The 23,086-nt window shown below is 44.9% G+C and overlaps 1 pseudogene; it reads left to right on the forward strand.

The window, feature by feature from the left end:
- The first annotated feature begins 14,135 nt into the window (after nt 1–14,135).
- Nucleotides 14,136–14,882, forward strand: LOC102874558 (annotated as a pseudogene).
- The last annotated feature ends 8,204 nt before the right edge of the window (nt 14,883–23,086 follow it).

The raw sequence follows: 23,086 nt of genomic DNA on the forward strand, positions 1-23,086 counted from the left end.
CAGCCCGCGCCGCTCGACCGCCTCCCTCGCGCGTCTGCTTCTTCTCGCGCTCGCCCCCGCCTCCAAGCGGGTCCCAACTCCGCCCGCCTGGCCCGGCTCACGTCACCCGCCTTCCCCGCCCCTGGACCTGTCAGGGTCCCGCTCTCCACCCAGCCCTGCCCTAGCCAGGCTCTCTGCATGGAGTTGTGTGTGGCCTGGACGACAAGCAGGCAAGTCTCCAGTCCTCCCCTTCCCCATCCCTGGCCTTGTCCCGTTTCCCACCTTAAGACAGGCTTGGGAGAGGCCGCGGGCTCCGATTGGACCGCCGGGCGCCGCCGGATGGTGTTACCACGGTAACCGGATGGCATGTGAAGCAGTTCGAGGTTCCGACCCGGTTACTGGTGCGCCCAGCGGACCCACAGAGCTACTCTGGGGAGGGGGCGTTCTTGAGTGAGGGTCTGGGACGCTTGGAGCTGGGACCTCAGGAAAAGTTTCCCCTGGCGCAGCTGTGCTTAAGCGTCAGGTTCCAGAGTCTGTTGGGGGCAGGGAGAGGCCTCCAACAGGGTCCTTTCTCTTCCAGGTTACTGGGCCCTGGCCCTAGCGAAGAAATCACCGCGTTTCTTGTCAGTTCTCTGCCACTGGCTAAGAAGGAACCGAGCCTTATCCTCTATGCCCGGCGCTTCCCCAAGTCCCTGGTCTGGGGGCCTCCACCTCCCTCAACTCCAGCTGCCTGCTGTTAACTCAGGAGACCTCACTGGAGAAATCAGCCCCTTAGACTCTTACAACTCTTCCTCTTGAGTTTTTGCCCCTTTCCTTTGGGAAGGCAGCCGAGCGAGATCAGGCTGTGTTTGGAAAACAGTGTGTGAATGAAGGCAGTAGTCAGGTACCTGGTAGGGGGCCCCTTCCACCTCAGAGAAGGGACACTGGGCAACCTCCCCCACCCCCCACCCCCCACCCCGTGGGAAGCGAGACCAGCTGACTCCTTGAGAAGCCACTGACAGAGTTCCAACTCACTGTGCCCTGAGGAGGTGCCACTCACAGGCCTCCAGGGTTTCTGCCAAAGGACTTTGCAAGCCAGAGAGAGGACTCTTTCCCATCAGGCTTTAGGGCAGACAGGGACAGGAGGCCAGGGGTAAAGGGTGGCAGGATCCTAGAGATGCAGTTATTCCACTTCTCTGACCCTCTGCTTCCTCACTTGTAAAATGGATTTCACTGTACCTTCCACAAAGAGGTTTTGGTACAGGTGAATGAAATAAGATCACTTCACTGAACTATTGGGATGCAAAAACAAGGCCCTGCTTGAGAGGCTTGCTAAGCAAGAGCAGAGACGCATTGGGGTGTCAGGACTTGGCCGTCCTGGAAACTTAGGAGTCACTCTCTCCCTAGAGCCCTGTTCTTAAGGTATTCGGAGAGAGCAGAGGACCAAGGGGCACCAGCAGGTCTCAGAACAGGCCAGCCCTGGATCACCAGCACTGAAGGGGTCTACACTGCTGCCACCTAGCGGCATGATGGGAAGGTGCCAGCACAGGGCCCCATCTGGAGCCAAACTCACCGGAGGCGAGGAGGTGAGGCCCTACATCTGATGAAGACCCTGACTGGACTGGGGGACTCCCAATGATCTCTGTCTCCCCTTTTAGTCCTTCCTACCTTTTCAGTAGTATGTCGAAACGATCTGATCTCATTTCAAATAAGACTTTTAAAGCTACGACATATTAGGCTGAGAATTAGTAGGAAACCGGTGTTGGGTGCTGTGAAGTCAATTCTGATTCCTGGCAACTTGACATCACTGCTCCAGAACTGCTCCACAGAGTTTTTTCAGCTGTGATCTTTACACAAGCACATCGCCAGGCCTTTTGTTCCTCAGGGAACCCGGGCTGATTTGAACCACCATCCTTTGAATCAGCAAAGAGTACTTACCATTTTTATGCTCTCAAGACTCCTTTGTAGGAACTAACTGCATTAGTGCCTCTGAGTTGTGGTGCTGAAGAAGAGTCTTGAACATACCATGGACCTCCAGAAAAACAAATAGGTCTGTTTTGGAGAAGGTGAAACCAAGTTTCTCTTTGGTGGCTAGGATTTTGAAACTCCGTCTCACATACTTCGGGCAGGTAGCCCTACCGGTCCTTGGAGAAGGACATCATGCTCAGAAGGGTGAAGGGACAGCACAGGAGAGGAAGACCCCAGATGAGATGAACTCATACACTTACTGGGGCAATGGGAGTAAGCAGGTTGGAGTCAGTGAGACTGGCTCAGGATAGGGCAGGCTTCAGAGCTTTGTTGTACATAGGGTCACTATGAATTGTTGGCAACTTGACGATGCCTAACAACAACATATTATCAAAGTATTTATTAATAAAATTACTTTCAGTATAGAAAAAAATCTACTGGTGGTTCCAAATAATGCCGTAGTTCTGATGTCATGATACCAAGCAGTTATCTAGAACGACAGTCCTAAGATAGAATTCTTCTGTTCTTAGTCACAGGTGCCCTTATACCTTTGTCGTTCGGTCCCTGCATCTATAATGGACTCATACCCAAAGCAAACCCACTGCCCTGAAGCTGACGCTGAATTGTAGCAACGCTTCGTTGAGTTTCCCAGACTGCAAATCTACCTTTAAAACTCATCTTTCTTCTGTGGAGAAGTTGGTGCATTTGAACCACTGGCCTCTCAGTTTGTAACACCCCACAGAGCTGCTGATAGTTAGAATGGGGGGACCCTCAAAACTGATGGTTGTTGAGTCAGAATTGACTCATAGGTTACCCTCCAGTGGGCCACCAGAGGCCGTAAATCACATGGGAAGAGACTGCTCATAGTATTCCTGTGGAGCAATGGGTGGATTAGAACTGTCTGCCTTTGGGTGGCAGCGGAACTCCTTACCCACTGTCACTGCCCTTGAGGCAATTCCCAATCCCAAGGATGCCTATATGTGACAGAACAGAACTGCGCTCAATAAGATTTTCAGTGATTGATTTTTAGGAAGCAGATCGCCAGGCCTTTCTTGCAAGGTGCCTTTGAACTTTCAACATATCAATTAACAGCCATACAAGTTAACCCTTTGTACCACCCAAGGGGTTAAAGTCCGTCCCAAAATTAAAGATGCAACATTGCAACACGTTTCTCATCTAAGCTTCAGAATTCTGACTTCTCTTCACAGGACAGGCCTCTGAGGTCCTTGCCCCAAGACTGAGCCTTGAGAGAAGGTAGAAGTATTTTCTGAAAGCAAGATGAGAATCGTAATAAGTTGTGGCAGGGCTCTCCAGGGGAAGTCAGAGCACCAAATGATGGAGCTATAAACAGAGGAAGCTGCCATCCTGTGGGGAGGGAGGAGACCTCCACCTGCCCACCCCTTCCCCTCTTGCCCAGGTCCTAAAGGCCCATCAACACTGGCTCCCAATCATCTGTTCTTCCTAGGACAATCTTTTGCAAACATCGGGCTCCTGCTTTGTGTCTCTTTTCTCTTCTGGTGAAAACATTGTCTAATTTTTTTTTAAATCCTGTGATACAATAAAACCAGGGCTTATAGCTCACTATTTTCTGTACTTTTCTGTAGGGACAGATCTACTACGTTTCTGACTGGTTCATTGTGGTTTGTTTTTTTTTTTCCTCTGGGGTAGGGGGAAATGGGAGGATGGGCTGGTGCTTCACACACACACACACACACACACACACACACACACACACACACACGCCTAACCCCTTCTGCATGAGCAAAATAAGGATTTTCAGAAAGGTTCCTTTGTCTTTCCTGGGTTTTGATCGTTCTGGTCTCTGGAAGGACTCAGCTGAAATCACTAGGTACCAAGGACCTGGCTGAGTCTCCTCACTTACCCCTCACCCGCTTCCCATTCCCTGGCCAAGCCCCGCAGGAGACTCTCGGAAGCTATCTTAGGCTTCTGTATCCACTGATTTACCTAATGGCCTTTGCCGTCTTGACTATTTTTAAAACCCATCCAGAGTCAAATTGAGCTGCCATTGTTCATTTTTCTCCCAAGGAGGCAAATGTGTCTTAAGCATGACATTTGATTAAGTAGCTAAGTCGGTGATTTTAAATGGAAGGGAAAATGCTGATTAAAAGTATTATGGGTTTCTTTAAAGCGCTCCCTCTGAGATAGTCTCTGCCTCCCCGGTATTCTTAGCCCCTTTTTGTCCCCCCAAATAAAGCGTGGAGGGGAGGACTTCAAAGTCACTTTTCCTTAGCAGCGAAGGTTAAACACTGGTGGCTTTGGAACTGGTCCAGGCAGCATAGGCAGCATTGAGCTGTTTGACAGGTGAGGCTGCATGGCTGCAAACTCCAACTTGGAGCAGGGAGGCTGTGTGCCAGAGGCAGGGAAGGAGAAATGGGGAGGGGCCCCTCGCAGGACAATAGCCAGCAGCTGAGGGCCTAACAGAGACAGCAACAAATCCCTGTTGTTGTTGTTGTTGTTGTTGTTATGGGCCCTGGAGTCTGAACCAACTCACAGCTGACCCTATAGCAGGTTTTCAGAGACTTTAAATTGCTCAGGAGGTGATTGCTCTTCTTTCTTCTGTGTAGCAGCTGGTGGATTTGAACCATGTGCCTTTGTGTTGGCAGCACAACTCCTTATTTACCAAGCCACTGAGCTTCCTGTCAAATCTTTGTTGTCCATTAAACTATGCTGGAGCATCAAGAAGAAGAAAGAACCAACCAGGGCCAGGCAGGTAGAAAAGATGCAACAGAAGAACCTGGTCTACCTGGTGGCCTAGTGGTAAGAAACTGTGCTACAATCCCAAAGGGCACAGTTCGAATCCACCAGCTGCTCTGTGGGAGAACAATGGGCAATCTTCTCCTATGTGATTTACTGCTTCTGAAAACCCAGTGAAGGGTCAGATATAGGTTTGCTCAGACTCGAGGGTATGAAATAACAAGAATGGAGACAAAGAAAAAAAACTCTGTTTCGAAGCTTTTACCAGTTCTTTCTGGTGATGGTTTGCCTCGTCTATAGATGGATAAGGATGAAGAGAGACAGACGACTGTGATTGAGTTGACTCTGACTCATGATGGCCTTATGTACAACAGAAGGAAATGAAGTCCAGCCCAGCATCACCCCTAAGGTCACCAGCAAGTTCACGTCCATCATTTGTTGTGGCAACTATATCATCCAGTCTCACCAAGGAATTTCCTCATCCTTGGTGAACTGTTCTTCACCAAAGCCAATGTCCTGCATTATTTGATTCTAATCTACTGGTCAGATTCTGAGTTGGACAATGAATGTTCTGCTGTGGCCCATACAATTTCCATTGGCTAGACTGGGGTAATCGGGATGAGTGTGTCAGAAGCAGTGCGGTTGGCGCAGGATAGAGCAGGGTTTAGGGCTGTTGTGCATAGGGTCGCTATGAGTCGCAAACGACTCGACGGCACATAACAACAACAACAACAGTTTTTGACAAAGGAGTCCTTGTGGAACAGTGTTGAGCTTGGTTGCTAGCCACAAGGTTGGTGGCTTGGACCTACCAGGCAGTCTGTAGGACGAAGAAGTGAGAGCCTAGTTCCATAACAGAAACCCCACAGGGTAGTTCTTCTCTTTCTATAGGGTCACAGTGAATTAGCATCAACTTTTGCTTTAAAATAGTGGAAATGGCTTTCTAGATCTTTCTTACTAGACTATCCTAGTCTGGAAATTCTACTGAAATATGTCCACCACGGGCGATTCTGCTGGTACTTGAAATACTTGTGGTTCAGTGTCCAGCATCCTAGCACCACACAAGCTGCCACAATACAACCAACTGACACATGGGTTATGGAATAGGAAGAAAGTGAATTTTCTGTGCAAAGGAAATGACACAATTTAACCGAGGTCCCCTGGTCATGTTGAGTGTCAGAATATAGAAGGAAAATTGTTGTTGTCATGTGCTGTTGAGTATGACTTACAGCCTCCCTGTGAACAATAGGTCTGACTCCTGTCCTCTCCTGTGCCATCTTCATCATCTCGTTGAGTCCATAGCTGCAGTCACTGTCTCAAACCATCTCTATGAGGATCTTCCTCTCCTGCATTGATCTTCTACCTTTCCAAGAATGATGTCCTTATCTCTCCAAGGTATAGTCCCTCCTTTAGGGGCTTAATTGTGCTCACAGGAAACCTCAATTAGGAAACTTAATTGTGCTCATAAGAAACCTAGACCTAGACCTAGACCAAGAAGCTGTTGTTCAAACAGCAAGGGATCACTGCATGGTTTAAAATCAAGAAGGGTGTGTGTCAAGGCTGTATCCTGTCTCCATATCTATTCACTCACGGAGGGAAGTTGTTGTTGTGGGGTATCATCAATTTGGAACTGACCATCCAGTGGGTTTTCAGATGCTGTTAACTGCATGAGAGGAAATTTCCCATCCTTCTCCCACAGAGCAGCTGATGGATTCAAACCTCATGCCTTCAGGATTGCAGTGCAGGTGGTCCTGTGTGTGGACAGATGCCTGCAGGGAGGCCACCTTGCCTGAGAAAGTTCTCACATTTTGTCTGTTAGGTGACAATAAGTAAGGCTCCAACTTAAGGTTCCTGTCTTCTATCACAATTCTGTTCCATTTCTGAAAGCTTCAGGGAAGTGGTGCTATGTCAAAGGTGTTTAAGAGGAATGGAAGGTATGGTCTTTCCCATGAATGCAGCAAAGGCGATCACAGCAGGGTCCAGAGGAGCTAAGGGAAAGAACTGAGACTTCTCACTGGAGAAGCAAACCAGTGGTCAACTTGATCAACTCGTGGTGACCCATGTGTGTCAGAGAAGAACTGTGCACCACAGGGTCCTAATGGTTGTGACCCCTTGGACATGGACCACCAGACTTTTCTTCCAGGGTTAACTCTGCGAGGGTTCAGGCCACCTTTTTTTTGATTAGCCAATGAATTAATTAGTACAACTCAAGAAATCCAAATCAGTCAGAGACAGGAGGACATTTCCTCCTCCCTCAAGTTGCAAATACGTTGCATTGGGAAAATCTGCTGTCAAAGACCTCTCCAAAATGCTAAACAGCGAAGATGCCAGCTATAAAGGCTAAGGTGTACCTGATCCAAGCAGTGGTATTTTCAGTAACTTCTTATGAATCTGAAAGTTGGACAATAAACACAGAGAACAGAAAAGAATCAATGCCTTTGAGCTGAGATGTTGGAGAAGAATATTGAAGATCCCATGGATTTCCAAAAGAACAAACAAGTCTGAATTGGAGAAAGTGCCACCAGGGTGCTCCTTAGAGGAAAGGATGGTGAAATTGCATCTCGTACTCTGGGTAAGTTGCCAAGAGGAGGTAGTCCTTGTCAACGGACTGGGAAAGGTAGAGGGTCAGAAAAAAGAGTAGAAGGTCCCCTATGAGATGCATGCACAGTGAATGCCACAATGGGTTTCAGTATATCAGAGACTGTGAAGATGGCACAGGATAATGCAAAGATGAGATCTGTTGTTAGTAGCATTTCCACAAGCAGTAGACAGCTCAATGGCACCTGATAACACCATGTATCAGATGATCTTGGTCTCAAGAAGGGTAGGAATGGATGCTGCACTTTGCACTGTTCTTGGGATGGGACTCAAGACACATAATTTTAATATTAAGGAAAAAGAGTAGGAGACCAGGGCTATGAGTGAGTCAAGTTCCTGGATCATACAGACAACTAAGGAAGCGGATGGTCAAGGCCTTAGTGGCACAAAGACTCTTGGAGGCTCACAAAAGCTGTTGGTGCATAATGCTTGCTTATGTGGAGAAAGTTCCATGGGTGAGTCTCTCCAGGCCCATGTGAGACCCAACAGCAAAGGCTTGCAAAGTAGATGAGGTCTATGTGAGTTTGCCATTGCCAATGTCAATGCATAAACCTTCTTCCAGCTCACATTAGATTCTGATACACTGGTAAACAACTCTACAGCTCAGTGTGACAATTCAAAAAGGTAATTTCTCACTCATGAGCATTATCTTAGCTATCTAGGGTTGTTACAACATAAAAACCACAAGCAGTTTTAAAGAACAGATATCTGTTGCCTCACAGTTTTGGAGGCTAGAAGATTAAATTCGAACCTTGACTATGTTAATATCGTCTTGGAGCCTCTCTCCTATTGTCTGTGTCTGTTAGTGATCCTCGGTGTAATTTTGTTCATAGATTGTCTTTACTCAGCATCTTCTCTCTCTCTCTCTCTCTCTCTCTCTCTCTCTCTCTCTCTCTCTCTCTGTGTGTGTGTGTGTCTACTCTTCTTATAATCTTAAAAGTGATTAGGTTTAGGATCCATCCTACCACACTGGCATAACCTCATTAATATAACAAAGGAAACCTTATTTCCAAATAGTCACATTCACAGATGTAAGAATTTGGATTCCCTCACATATTTGGGGGGAACTGCAGCCTTTAATATGGATTGGAATTCAACATCAAGAAAACAAAGATTCTCACCACTGGGCCAACTGCCAACTGGCAGCATCATGATAGACAGTGAAAAGACTGAGATTGCTGACAGCTTCAGCTTGCCTGGCTCCACAATCAACCCTCTTAGTACCAGCAGCCAGAAAACCAAAAGGGTAATTGCACTGTCAGGGATATCCCCAGAGTACTGAAGAGCAATGATATCAGTCTAGAAACTAAGGTGTGTCTGATCTTCACAATTACTTGCTGTGCATCACAGAGCTAGACAATGATTAAGGATGATAGAAGAAGAATTGATTCCTTTGTGTTATGGTGCTAGACAGGAGTATTAAATATACCAAGGACTTCTAAGAAAACAAACAGGTCTGTCCTAGAAAGAGTGAAACCAGGCTGCTCCTTAGAGACAAAGATTTTGAAGCTCCATCTGATGTATTTTGGGCATGTTGGTAGGAGAGACCAGTCCTTGGAAAAGAACATCAAGATGGAGGGTCAGCGCAGGAGAGGAAGACCCTGGATGAAATGGCTTGACTCAGTGACTGGGGCAATGGGGGTAAGTGTGTCAGAGACAATAAGGTTGGCTCAGGATAGAGCAGGGTTCAGAGCTGTTGTACACCGCGTCACTACGAGTCACTCAACTCGATGGCCCATAACAACAACAATTCAATCTTTAATGATCAACAGCTAGTTACAGTCCTGTTCCCTGCTGCCTTCACTCTTGAAAGTGTGGAACCACTGTCCTCTGGAGGCCGTGTGGGAGATCCACACACCAATTTTTCAACCTCTCTTTGGAAGGTGACACAAATGATTCACCTTTTTAGCTACTGACCAAAAGATCAGTAGTTCAGTTCACCCAACAGCGCTGTGAAAGAAAGGTCTGGCAATCTGTGTTCCTACAGTCACTGCCATTAAAAGCCCTGTGAGCATAGTTCCACGCAGACACGCATTAATTACCATGAGTTGGGGTCAACTTGACAGCAATAGATTTGCAAAAGTATGTGAGTCACTTTCACTCATATTTTATTGGTCAAATCACATTGCATGGCCAAGCTGGCATCAACAGGAGGACAATGTTTAGACCACCCGCAGAGAGTGGTGCACAGCATTTAGAATCCTAACACCATCTCCTACAGCCTGCACCCGTGGCGACAGCTCAAGGAGATAACGCGTATCTTGTTTTCACTGAGTCCCTAAACCTGATAATGCCAGAATTTGTTGGATGGGAAGGAAGAATGTGTACAGCAAGCATGCTGAGTCTGCAAACCTCTAATGTTGAACTTTAAAAAAAAATACTTTATATTGGGTTGCTTACAAAGTTCATATACATTGTGTTTCACTATTCTTCATTCACATTGTGTTTCATACAATCATTCCCATGTTTTACGTTTCATAAAATTAATCACACTGGGCTATGTCTATCATTACCCCGTCTTTTCAGATCTCTGCCGGATCTTTCCCATTTTCTTTACCCCTCCCTCCACCCGCCAAATTGTGCAACATTGTGATTTTGCCCCTAAGCATCCTCACCCCTCTGCTCCCACCCTTTTACCCTTTGGGTCCCCATACAGAACCAAGTAAGGACTCCCTGCACGCCACATTTTAAAAGTTATCCTTCTATTGTTACAGTAATGGTCTTCTGCAGTATTTGTCCTTATGAGACTGAGCTATTTCACTCAGCATAACACTCTCCGGCCTCTCCCAAGTTATAACACAGACCTTTGAATCTCAAAGCTGGGAGAGACCTAGACTAGACATATCTCCTGCACAGGATGGGACTCATGTAGAACTACAGAGTACTGCTTGGGCACAGAGGTTGGTTTACATCCAAACTAATGCATGTGCATCTGAGGTGGTGCCTCTGTCTAGAGGAAAGAGCTTGGCTGGTTAAGAAAAATCACCATCGACATCAACCTCACCACTACCATCATCACCGTTCCCATTCCCAGGATCACACCCCTGTCATTTATGTTGTTGATGTCATCATAATTATCATTATTTCTTAAAAAAAAAACGCCCCAAAACCCCAACCTTTTATTGACACCTAGGGTCCATAAAGAGTCCCAGTGCTATTCTTACCATAGCAAAATAAACCCCCAAACAAACCACAAACAAACCCAAGAAACTCAGCTGGAACACCCTGTCCCCTCAGCCAATAATTGTCAGACCTCAATCTTTCTGAAGCAAGTCTCCTCAGGTAGTGTCTAGATACTCACTGTCAATCTGGAGGGTAGTTGAGAGGAAGAGCACTTTCTCTAAAAATGTCTTGTTTGAGCACACGTCCTCAAGCTTGGAGAGGTTTCCGGAACACTCGGAGGAGAGGAAAACTTGTGACATATCAAGGGCTCTGATGTAGGGCAGAAGCCAGCTGCATCACCCTACTCTGTGAGCACCAGGCATTGTCGAGGGCATTTCCGTTTCTGATTTCTTTTAACCACCACCATGAGAGGAGATGCTGGTGATATCACCAGACCCAAAATAGTATTCAAAATATGTAACACCTGTACAACTCCAGCCCCAGCCCGTGGGAATGGAACTATACATATAGCCGCAGAACCAGGCGTGAACTCCCTTTTCCTGGCTTTGACGGTTAAATTTATGTCTCCCCTATTGTTTGAACAAACACAAATCCAAATGCTGTGGGGAAAATATTTTTCAAATAATGTTAATATCCATAACCAGAAAACTGGAAGCAAAGAGGATTGCTGTCTATAATGTGGGTGGACTTCACTGCATCAGTTAAAAAGCTGGAGGCCTCCCCATAAAGTAAGGAATTCTGCATCAAGTCTGCAACATAGAAATCCTGCTGATTTTCCAGCAGTTCTTAGACTCAGTTTCTAGCCAGCTGGCCTGCCCTGAGGATTTAAAGACTTCTGGGGTTCTAAGTGACCAAAGCAATCTGAGGAGGTGCTAGGGACACTCGGGGGCTGGGTTAAAACAAAACAAAACTCAAGGAAATGAAGCTCTGTTGGCCCAATCTATGGAGACAGTTACCTCAAACTGAGCTATGTTTCTCTCAATTCAAGAAATGTTTAGAATGCAGGAAATAGAAGAAATATTATTAATGTCACACACAAGTCAAGTTTTGCCAAAGGTAATTTCAAAAATGACTACAACAGTACTTCAACAAGGAACTGTCTGAAATCTAATCTGGATTCAGAACCTCTTCCTGGGGACTCTGAGAAGAATGGGAATCCCAGAATATTTGATTGTGCTAATGCGAAGCCTATACTTGGACCAAGAGGCAGTCATCAGAACAGAGCAAGGAGACACTACATGGTTCAAAATCAAGAAGGGACCTGTCAGGAATGTATTCTGTCTCCATACCTTTTCAATCTATATGCAGAACAGATCATCTGAGATGCTGGGCTGTATGAGGAAGAATGTGGTATCAGGATTGATGGAAGAGTCATCAACAACCTGCGTTATGCAGATGACACAACCCTGCTTGCTGAAACTGAGGAGGACCTGAAGCACTTGCTGCAGAAAGTCAAGGACTGCATCTTCCTATATGGATTGAAGCTCAACATCAAGAAAACAAAGATTCTCTCCACTAGGCCAATTGGCAGCATCAGTATGGATGGTGAAGAGATTGAGAAAGTTAACAGTTTTAGTTTACTTGGCTCCATAATCAACACTATTGGTAATAGCAGCCAGGAAATCAAGAGACGAATTGCATTGGGAAAGTCGGCTGTGAGGGACCTCTCAAGAGTACTGAAGAGCAATGACGTCAGGCTGGAGAATAAGGTGCACCCGATCCGGGCTATAGTCTTCACAATTACGTGTTATGCATCAGAGAGTTGGACAGTGAATAGGATTTATAGAAAGAGAATTGATGCCTTTGAGCTGTGGTGCTGGAGAATAGTGTTGAATATACCATGGACTGCTAGGAAAACAAACAGGTTTGTCCTGGAGAAGGTGAAGCCTGAATGCTTCCTGGAGTCAAGGATTCTGAAACTTCGTCTGACATACTTTGGACATGTTGCAAGGAGGGACTGGTCCTTGCAGAGGGACATCATGTTTGGCAGAGTGGAGGGGCGGCAAAGGAGAGGAAGACCTTCGATGAGATGGATCTATTCTGACTGGAGTGGTGGGAATAAGTGCATTTGAGATGGCTACGTTGGCACAGGATAGAACAGCATTTAGAGCTCTTGTACTAGGGTCGCTATGAGTTTCAAATGACTCAATGGCACATAATAACAAACAACAATTTTATTTTACTTTGTTTTGTTTTATTTGATTATTTTATTTTTGCCAATGCCTTCAATGTAGCTTTCACTTCCTTTTTCATTACCATTGGCTCCTGCTCATATGGTACTTCCTGAAATTCTTCAGTGTCTTTTTGGTACAGTGATTCACTTTGTACCTGTAGACAGGAAATCAGGAAACATATTGCCTTGAGAAAGTGTGCCGTTAGGGCCTTACCAAATTGTTGAGGAGTAGTGATATCAGTCTGAGGAGTAAGGTGCATCTGGTTCAGGCCATGGTCTTTCCAATATTTGCTATGCATCGGAGAGCTGGACAATGAATAGAGATGACAGAAGAATTGGTGCCTTTGAGTTATGGTGTTGGAAAAGAGTACTGAGCATCCCATGGATGGCCAAAATAACAAGTGCAGCCCGAGTGCTCTTTGGATGAAAGGATAATGAGGCTTCACCTCACATATTTTGGGCATGTTGCTAGGAGATGCTATTCCTTGGATGCTGGGAAGAGTGGAGGGTCAGCAAAGGAGAGGAAGACCCTCAACCAGGTGGATTGACACAGTGACTGCCACAATGGGCTCTAATGTGTCAGGAAGCGAGAAGGCTGTGCAGGATAGGACGGGATTCAGAGCCGATTTTCATAGGGTTGCTATGAGTCGTACTCAACTCAAAGGCACCTGACAATGACAACATGTGGAGTCATTCAATGAGATAGTTTCTGTGGTGGTTGTTGGTAAGTGCCATCAAGCAGGCTTTCACTCAGCAACCTTACAGCCATTGCTGGACTCGGGGCCATTTTTACAGCCCCTGTGTCAGTCCACCTCGGTGAGGGTCTTCTTTTTTGGTTGCTAACTTTCCGTTTTACCAAGCATACATCCTTTTCCAGGGACTGGTTCCTTCGGATGACAAGTCCAAAATGTGTGGCATCACTTTGTGAATCGTAATACTTTATGGATAACAGTGAGAAGATTGGGGATTTCAGAACACTTCACTGTTCTCCCATAATAACCGTGCATAGACTATGAGGTCTATGTTTGAACAGAATAAGCAGTTACTGCTTGTTTTAAAATTAGAAAAGGCATGTGTTAGCATTTTATCCTCACCAGAATTATTAAATCTAAGCAAATAGCCCAAGACCTTGGACTACACGAAGAACCATGGCATTAGGAGTGAAGGGAGATGTATTAACATCAATCTCCCATAATTATTTATCTGTAATATACAGAAGATACATTTGTGCTTACTGAAAGCTAATAGCACTGGAAGCACTTCCCAATGAAGATCAAAGACTACAGTCTTCAGTATGGATTAAACTGTATGAATTCAAGATAAAGAAAACAAATATTCTCACAACTCAATAAGCAATATCAAGAGCAACAAAGAAAAGACTGAGGTGGTCAAGGGTCCCGTTTCATGTGGCTCTGCAATCAAGGCTGCCCATGGAGGCAGCAGTCAAGAAATCACATGATACACTGCATCTGTCGATTCACTGCCAAAGAATGCTCCTTAGAAGTGAGGATGGCCCTGGTGTGGTTCCGTCCTGTGCAGCTGTTCTCTGTAACAGTGGTGTTTTATTGCCATCCTCTTCCACATAAACGTGGGCCACCAACCCATGGAAGATTCGATGGACATGGACATGAGCTCCCCTGCGGCCCCAAAACTACCTTTTTGGTTGTGAACTGAAAGCTGACAGAGATTATCACTTTAAGGTGGATAATGATGAAAATGAGTACCAGTTATCTCTAAGAACGGTCAGTTTAGGGGCTGGTGCAAAGGATGAATTAAACATTGTTGGAGCAGAGGCAATGAATTATGAGGGCAGCCCAATTAAAGTAACACTGGCAACTCTGAAAATGTCTGTACAGCCAACGGTTTCACTTGGGGGCTTTGAAATAACACCACCTGTAATCTTACGATTGAAGTGTGGCTCAGGGCCTGTGCATATAAGTGGACAACACTTAGTAGCTGTGGAGGAAGATGCAGAGTCAGATGATGAAGAGGAGGACGATGGGAAACTCTTAAGTATATCAGGAAAGAGATCCGCCCCTGCAGGTGGAAATAAAATTCCACAGAAAAAGGTGAAACTTGCCACTGATGAAGAGGATGATGACGATGAGTTTGATGATGAAGAAAAAGCACCAGTGAAGAAATCTATACGGGATACTCCAGCCAAAAATACACAAAAATCAAACCGGAATGGAAAATACTCAAAACCATCAACTCCACAATTGAAAGGATAGGAATCTTTAAAAAAAAAAAAAACAAAAAACAGGAAAAAACTCCCCAAACTCCAAAAGGACCTAGTTCTGTAGAAGACATTAAAGCAACAATGCAAGCAAGTATAGAAAAAGCACATTGAACAGTCCTGGGCACTACTGGTAAATTAAGCCCAAACATGGGGAGAGAAAAAAGGAGAGACAAATATAGTCGATACTGAGTATCACCAACAATCTAGACTGAAGTCTTCTATTTTAATCTTACCCCCTTTCCTGATGTGCCACCCAACCACACCCCTGTGCAGGCTGGAAGCAATCTTTATTCTTGATTTCCTAAGGCACTTTCTATTGACTGCTGTGATTCAGTGAACCACACTCCGCTTTTCACTTGTGCATTGACCTCACCTTTCTGAACATGTTTTATAAACTTTGTATCTCCCTAGCTCTTCAATAAATATTTGAATAAATAACAAAAAAAGTAAGGATGACGAAGGGATCTCTGGTGGCCTAGTGACAAGAAGCTGGACTGCAATCGCAGAGGTATGTGGTTCGAATCCCCCAGATGCTCTGCTGGAGAAGGAGGGGCAATTTCCTCCTGTACCAGTCAGATCAGATTTGATGGTACACCCCCCCAAAAAAAATTAAAAAGAAGTGAGGATGGTAAGATGGTTGTAGCCTTAAGTGTGTTGGATATATTGTGAGGAGGAACCAGTCCGTGGAAAAGGATATCATGCTGCATAAAGAAGAAGGTCAGTCCCAAATACCCTCAATAAGATGAACTAACACAGTGGCTACAACAGTGGGTTCAAGGACAACGAGGATTGTGGGCTTGGTGCAAGATCACCTAGTGTTTGTCCCATTGTGCCCAGAGTCACTGTGAGTGAGAATCCACTTGTTCCCACCTCCCAACAACAGTATGGACATATTTCAACATTAGCACATCCAGGGATGCTGCCCCAGTTTACACTGGCCGATCTCGTGCACACATGCTCCGGAAACAATACACCCACCTCCTTAAAAAAATGCATTGATATCTTAACCCTTGTTGTTGTTCTGTGCTGTCGAGTGGCCTGCGACTCATAGCGACCCTATGGCCAACAGCCCTAAACTCTGCTCTGTCCTGTGCCTATCGCACTGTCTCTGACACACCCATCCCAATTACCCCAGTCATTGAATCAATCCACCTCATAGAGGGCCTTCCTCTCCTACGCTGTCCCTCCACCCTTCCAAGCATGACATCCCTTTCCAAGGACCAGTCACTCCTTGCAAAATGTCCAAAGCATGTCAGACGAAGCCTCAGAATCCTTGCCTCCAAGGAGCAGCCTGATTTAATCTTCTCCGGGATGAACCTGTTTGTTTTCTTGGCAGTCCATGGTATATTCAACACACTTCTCCAACACCACAACTCAAAGGCATCAATTCTCCTTCTATCCTCCCTAGTCACTGTCCAACTCTATGATGCTTAGCAAGTGATTGCAAAGACATGGCCTGTATCAGGCACACCTTAGCCTCCAGAGTTATACCATAGCTCTTCAGTACTCTGGAGAGGTCCCTAACAGCAGACTTTCCCATCACAATATGTCTTTTAATTTCCTGACTGATAGTGCCAAGAGTGTTGACTGTGGAGCCAAGCAGACTAAAGCTGTGAACAATCTCAAGCTCTTCACCACCCACCCTGATGCTGCCAATCTGTAATAATAATAACAACCTTGTTTGGAAAGTGGTGTTTCCCTTATGTTATTGAAGTGATATCAGTGTGGTGGTGTTGTTAGAGACCATCTAGTTGACTTCAACTCATAATGAAGTGTGAGCGCTGGTGAACAAGAAGCTATGCTGCAATCCCAAAGGCACATGGATTGATTCCCACCAGTTACTCCACAGGAGAAGGAGGTACAATCTCTTCCCTTGCAATAACCTGCCTCTGAAAAACCATCCAGAGTGTCAGCCATGCGTTGGTTCTGACTTGACGGTACACAACAACAGCAGCAACATTATGATCCTGTGAACAACAAACTCAAACCTTGTCCTATCTTGCACCATCCTCGTGGTCTCCTTCATGCTAATGGCCATGATGTCAATGCAAAAGACCAACAACAAAAAAAATCTGTCTCGGAGGAAGTATAACCAGGATGCTCCTTGGAGCAAGGATGGTAAAACGTTGTCTTAATTTTTGTCAGAAGGCAACAGTCCTTGGAAAACAGACATTGTGCCAGGCAAGAGATAGAAAATAAGTAAAAGAGAGGAACAATCTCAATGAGGTGGAGTGTCATAGTCACCTAACAGTGTAGTGGCTAAACCTTATCTCCTTATCGATATAACTTTTACAAAGAATTGATCAGACAGAAAGATGAACACACGGAAAAGAGACTCCAAAGAACTCTGAGGAATGCTAAGGATCACTGGCAGATACTAGACGTTAAGAGAGGCCCTAGAGAAGGAACAGAGAAGGCCGAGAGCCCGAGTCAGACTTTGAGCCTTCAGGATTATGAAAAAATAGAATCTTGTTCTCTGAAGCTCCCATTCACAGTACTCATGCCACAGTAGCCCTAGAAGACCCAGATGGAAGGGGAAGTTGAAACTCAAAGGGTTGGGAAGAATTTTGCCGTCAAACCAGAGCCAGTCCTACCTGAAGGTCAGCTATAATGTAATATGTGCAGTACACCTCAGAGAAAGCCATCTCACACCCGTCCCACCACCCACACTCTGAGCTTGTTCAAAATAGCAAAGAGTTGGAAACCTAAGTGCCCATCAGCAAACGAATGGATAAAGAAGCTCTGGTATATTCACACAATAGAATACTATGCTGCAGTGAAAAACAAGGAACTCATGAAATATTATACAAAATGGGTGGCCCTGGAGGACATTATGCTGAGTGAAATATCCCAGTCACAAAAGGACAAATATTGCATAGTGCCACTGTTATAAAACAGGACTGAAATCAGGGTTAGGGGGAAACTGAGGAAGATGGGATAGTTATATACATTGCATTGAAAACAGATGAGGGAGAAAACTGCTTAAAAGGGATATATGGTTAGGTATTACTGTCATGACAAGAGTCCAGAATGAAGGCTGCATAGTGGAGTAGACTTGTGGGGCAGGGAGTGTATAACAGGGAAATCATTTTTCTTTTACTTTTCAAAGAGTAGAGTGAATTGGGGGGAGGGGTGGGCAAGGAGAAAAGGGCAACAATGAATGAATGGAAATTCAAAGCCTCTGTAACTTTTCATTAAAATTAATAATAATAATTAATAATTATTAAAAAATTTTTAAAAGTTGGTTAAACCTGGAAAAACTGAGAAACAGAACCCTTGGTAGGAGACAGGTGCCCAAGGCAGTAGTATCTAATTTCGAGCATTTGCTGATTTGGGCCATTGTTTCTTCCTAAAGGACGCAGTTGGTCCACACATCATCAGTGTTGCCCTGAACTTCACCTTAGAAATGTGCTTTCATGACATTGACACTGTTCTTTAGGAGAATTGTTGCCGTTACCAAGTGAGGAGAGGATATGCCGCTAGCTGATCACCCTATACCCTTGCCTGGTCTCCCTCACTGTAGAAGTTTAAGTGAGTGTTAGGTGATAAATGTGCCTGGCCAAAAATAGAGGGTCAATGAAGGAGAGGAATACCTTCAATGAGATGGCCTGATATAGGGCCAAGCAGAGTTTTGGTCTACTGTACATTTGGAGAATTGTGACTCAGAGCCTAAGAACAATAGCTGTTAGGTGTTACAAAGTTAACTCCACCTCACAGCAACCCTGTGAACAACAGATCTGAACCTTGCCTGATCCTGCACCATCAACAATGTTGTTGTTGTTGATTGGTGTTGAGTAGAGCATGACTCATAGCGACCCTGTGAACAAAATACCTGAAGCCCTTCTAGAACTATTGTCTTTTACCATTAACAAAATGTGTATTGCCTAACCTTTTGCCCACAGGGTCTCTGAAGCTGTAAATCTTTATTGACTAGATTGTCACATCTTTCTCCTGAGGATCAGCTACTGGATTTGAACTGTAGACCTTTTGACAGCAGTGAAGTACTCTATCTACTTTGGCACAGGGGTCCTTTATTAAAAAAAGAGTGCCCTAGAGGGTTTGGTTGTAGCCACTGAGATATAAGTATTCAGTGGGATTTCTATAAAGCTCTTCCGAAGGAAGATGACCTTTTAGCACATTCCCTTTGCCTTTTCTTCTTCTTCCTCCTGGCTGTGATGTGGATGCAATACAGAGGAAGGGGCAGCCATATAATAAATGCATCACAGGAGACGATACAAAGAAGCAGTCTGGAGTCCTGGGACATTTCAAGGGTCAGTGTGAATGCCAAGTTCTCTATCTTCAGACTTTTGTGGAGCTATTTTTATTTTTGTGTGCCCTTGAGTCAGAACTGACCCACAGCTGACCCTTCAGTGGGTTTTCAGAGAGAGTAAAATCACATGGGAAGAGATTGCCCAGCCTTCTCTATTCTTATTAGGTAGGAAGAGTAGATCCTTCATTAGTTCAAGCTCCAATTGATTCCAATTTTCTATGTTTTACCCAAATATAGTCCTAGCTGGACCGTTGTTAAGAACTGTCGAGTCGCAGCTGACTCATAGCAACCCTATGAAGGAAAGTCCTCAACACTTGTGTGTCTTTCATCCTCTCTCCAGGTTCATAGGGTTTCGGGAGACAAGCTATTTACAGAAGTGGATGCCACTCCTGCTTCCAAGCTTGTTTTAATCGGGGAGCTCCACCCCACACAGTCCACATTGGATAACCAAACATTAACACATTTGACACATCAGCGTCACAGTGTTCAGCCTCACAGCAACCACCAGTGACCACTGTATGGCAATTGGACACACCAGGGCTATACGACCTAGAGGAATGTCTGAACAAAAACAATGAAAGACAGGCCCAAGGGCCGTGGATTAAAAGTCACCCACCTTTGCCTTGGTAGCATCGCTTTCTGTCCACTAGGTCAACTGATTTCTCTCTATGTTGATGTTACTGTTGTTAAGTGCCGTCGAGTCGCAGGAGACTGATAGCAACCCTATGAAGGAAAGTCCTCAAAACTTGTGTGTCTTTCATTCCTCTCTCCAGGTTGATAGAGTTTCTGGAGGGTAGACAAGTGATTATTGGCAAGGTTTGCAAACCTTGGACACAAACTTTCATTTCTCCAAGGTTCTCAATCTTACATAATATACACAAAGTGTTGTAATCGAAGGAGAAAGGCAGGAAGGAAGACTGGGTGAGATCTGTGATCAAAGAACAAATAGAAACATAACACTTGGGGTTTAAACAAAGTTTTCTCACATCATCCACTACCTTATTTACATCTATGCCCAGATCACACTGTCAGCTCAACGCCACATTTTGGGCTAAGTTCTGCATTAAGATGGGGTGATACAGCTAAAGGATTTCCTTTCCCTTTGTTTCAGTATTTCTGAAAACCTCATTGAGTGAGGAAGTCAGTGCTATGTCCCAGCCCCCCGGAAATTTGTTTCCTGGCTTTGGGTCTGATGTCTGAGACTCCAGAGATCTTTGTTGCAGGAGCCAGTAGGAGGCTCTTGAGAAGGTAATTCAGTCCTCTAGAGCCTGGGGCAGGTATGTCAAGGCTGAATCAGGCCTACGGCTTCCTGGATGGCTGCAGAAGTGTCTTTTTTCCAAGCTATATAAAGTGACAACAGCTATCTAGGACATTTGTGTTCCAGGAGGAATTCTACTAGGATTCTTCTCTCCTTGTCTCTCTCCGCACTCTCACCAGCCTCTCCCAGGACAAAAGGAGATCTGGGAAATCAGCACATTTGTATTGTGCAAAAGGAACCTTATGTATTCAGAAGAACCTTAAGTATTCATGCCTTGTTGTTATTGTTTCCTTTAAGAAATCAAAGAGGTAATAATTTCATGTCCTGTGTTCAGCTCTGTCTTGGGAAGTTCTCCTTGCCAGAAGGAGGGAGCGTGGTGGTGTGAGCGCAGGAATTGTGGCAGGGTTTTGGAGTCGACTGCTTTTCCGGGCAAGTGTTTGACGTGCAGGTGGTATAACACTGGTCTGTGTGTTGCTGTACAGAGGTAACTCGTGATTGCTGTGATGCTGAAGACTGTGACAGTGATGTGCCAATCATGGTAATGGGTACTCATGGTGGACAGTGCTGGCTGGAGCTTCCCTACTAAATCAAGCCTGGAAGCAGGAGCGGCATCCAATTCCAAAATGGTTTGCCTCCGGAAACTCTATGTACAAACAGTGCTCAGGCTGTTCGTTCATAGGGCCACTATGAGTCGTCTACTACTCGACGGCATCAAACAACAACAACAACAACATGTTCAGCTCTTACCAGCTGTATGATCTCAGACAGCTTTCATCTTCTCCCTGACCCTGGTCTCCTGACCCCCTGGCCTCCCGACCTTGTTATTGAGTGAATTGTGTTCCTCCATAAATTTTCGTGTAAGTCTCACTTTCTGATACCTGTGAATGAGACCTTGTTTGGGAGCAGAGTCTTTGAAGAAGTTATCAGTTAAATTAACATGAGACCGTCTATACCTATAGTAAGGTAGGGCAGATCTGAACCTTCTCCAAGGGGTGTCCTATGAAATAGGAGTGGGGACGTAGGGAGATACACAAGGAGGAGATCATGAGAAAACACAAGTGGACAGTGCAATGATGTAGATACAAGTCAAAGAGGAGGGGAGAAAGAGAGATCTTCACCTACAGACTCTAAAGAGAGCATGGCTCGTTGTTGTTGTTGTTGTTGTCATGTGCCCTTGAGTCAACTATGACCTCACGTAGAGACCCTCTACACAAGAGCTCTGAACCAGGATCTGCCCTGTGCCAATCTCACTGTCTCTGACACCCCTACCTTCCTTACTCCAGCTACTGTGTTGACAGATACCCTGAATTTGAACATCTCAGCCTCCAGAACTGCGAGACAATACATTTTCACTCTTATAAGCCACTCAGTATGTGATGCTTTGCTGTACAACTCTAAGAGACTAGGGCACATCTGTAAAATGGCAGAAGAAATACATCTTTCAAGAATTCTGTTTCTCTTGGTGGTTGTTGTTAGGTACCAAGACATAGTGACCCTATGAACAACAGCTCTGGATCTTGCCTTATCTTTCCCAATCCTCATACTCTCCCATATGTTTGAACCCATTGTTTCCAGTTATGGTGTCATTCTAACTTGAGTAATGTCTTCCTCTCTTCCTCTGACCCTTCACCTTTCCAGGTGTAATGATCTTTTCCCATGAACTGGCTCCTTCCGATAAAATGCCCAAAATATGTGAGACCAAGTTTCACTATCCCTGACTCTAAGAAAATAATCTCTAAGGAGCACCATGTTTGCACTTCCTCCAAGATAGAGTTAGCTCCATCCAGTCAGATTGTTTAAACTCAGAGAGATCTATGCACAACAGACAGAAACACCGTCCAGGTCCGTCCCGTCCTCACGATCTTTGAAATGCTGGACCCATTGTTGTAACTATTGAGTTCATCGTTATTGAGAGGATTATGCTGAAGACCACATTGGTTAAGATATGCAAAGCACTCATCATGTTGAACACTCATGAAAATTGCCTCTATTGTGACCATCCCATTGTCAGTGAAATCTGAGCATATTTGGTGATGGGCACAGAGCATCTAGTAATTTACTTTGCATTCAACAAGTATTGATTGTGCACTTGGCAGGTGACAGATAGACATCAGTATGTCAAACACACAATCTTTGCCCTTACAGAACAAGCAGTTCAGACAATAGACACGTATAAATAAATATATAATTATTCTCTGGAACCCTTCCTTTGGAGTTCTGGTTGGCTACCATCCATGGTATCCAGAAGCATTACCTCCGTTCCAAATTTACTCTGATTCTCAGGGATTAGAAAACCTGTATAATAGGTTTCCTCGATGTCCTCACACATAGAAGTGAAATGATTCTCTGAATGATTGTGGAATGACAATACTTGAGCCTCAGTGAACAGTGGATAGGACTCTAGGTAAGTCAGTGATATGGTCATGTCGATTTACAGGAAGAACTTATTCAGCAAGAATTTTATGAAAAATTACACTATGCAAAGATGGAAGGAGTGGTGATTCAGTGGTGGAATTTTTACCTTCTACATGTGAGACTCAGGTTCAACTCCTGGCTATCTTAGTCATCACGTGTCACTATAACATAAACACTACAAGTAGAAGGCTTTGTTGTTGCTATGTGCCATCGAGTCACTTGTGACTCATAACAACCCTATCTATGTACAAGAGCCCTAAACCCTGCTCTATCCTATGCCAACCTCACTGTCTCTGACACACCTACTCTCATTACTCCAATCACTGAATCGGTCCATCTCATTGAGGGTCTTCCTTTCTTGCGCTGTCTCTC

This window comes from Elephantulus edwardii, unplaced genomic scaffold (genome assembly GCF_000299155.1).
Source record: "Elephantulus edwardii isolate Elephantulus edwardi_28Jun2011 unplaced genomic scaffold, EleEdw1.0 scaffold00045, whole genome shotgun sequence".
Classification (NCBI taxonomy): domain Eukaryota; kingdom Metazoa; phylum Chordata; class Mammalia; order Macroscelidea; family Macroscelididae; genus Elephantulus; species Elephantulus edwardii.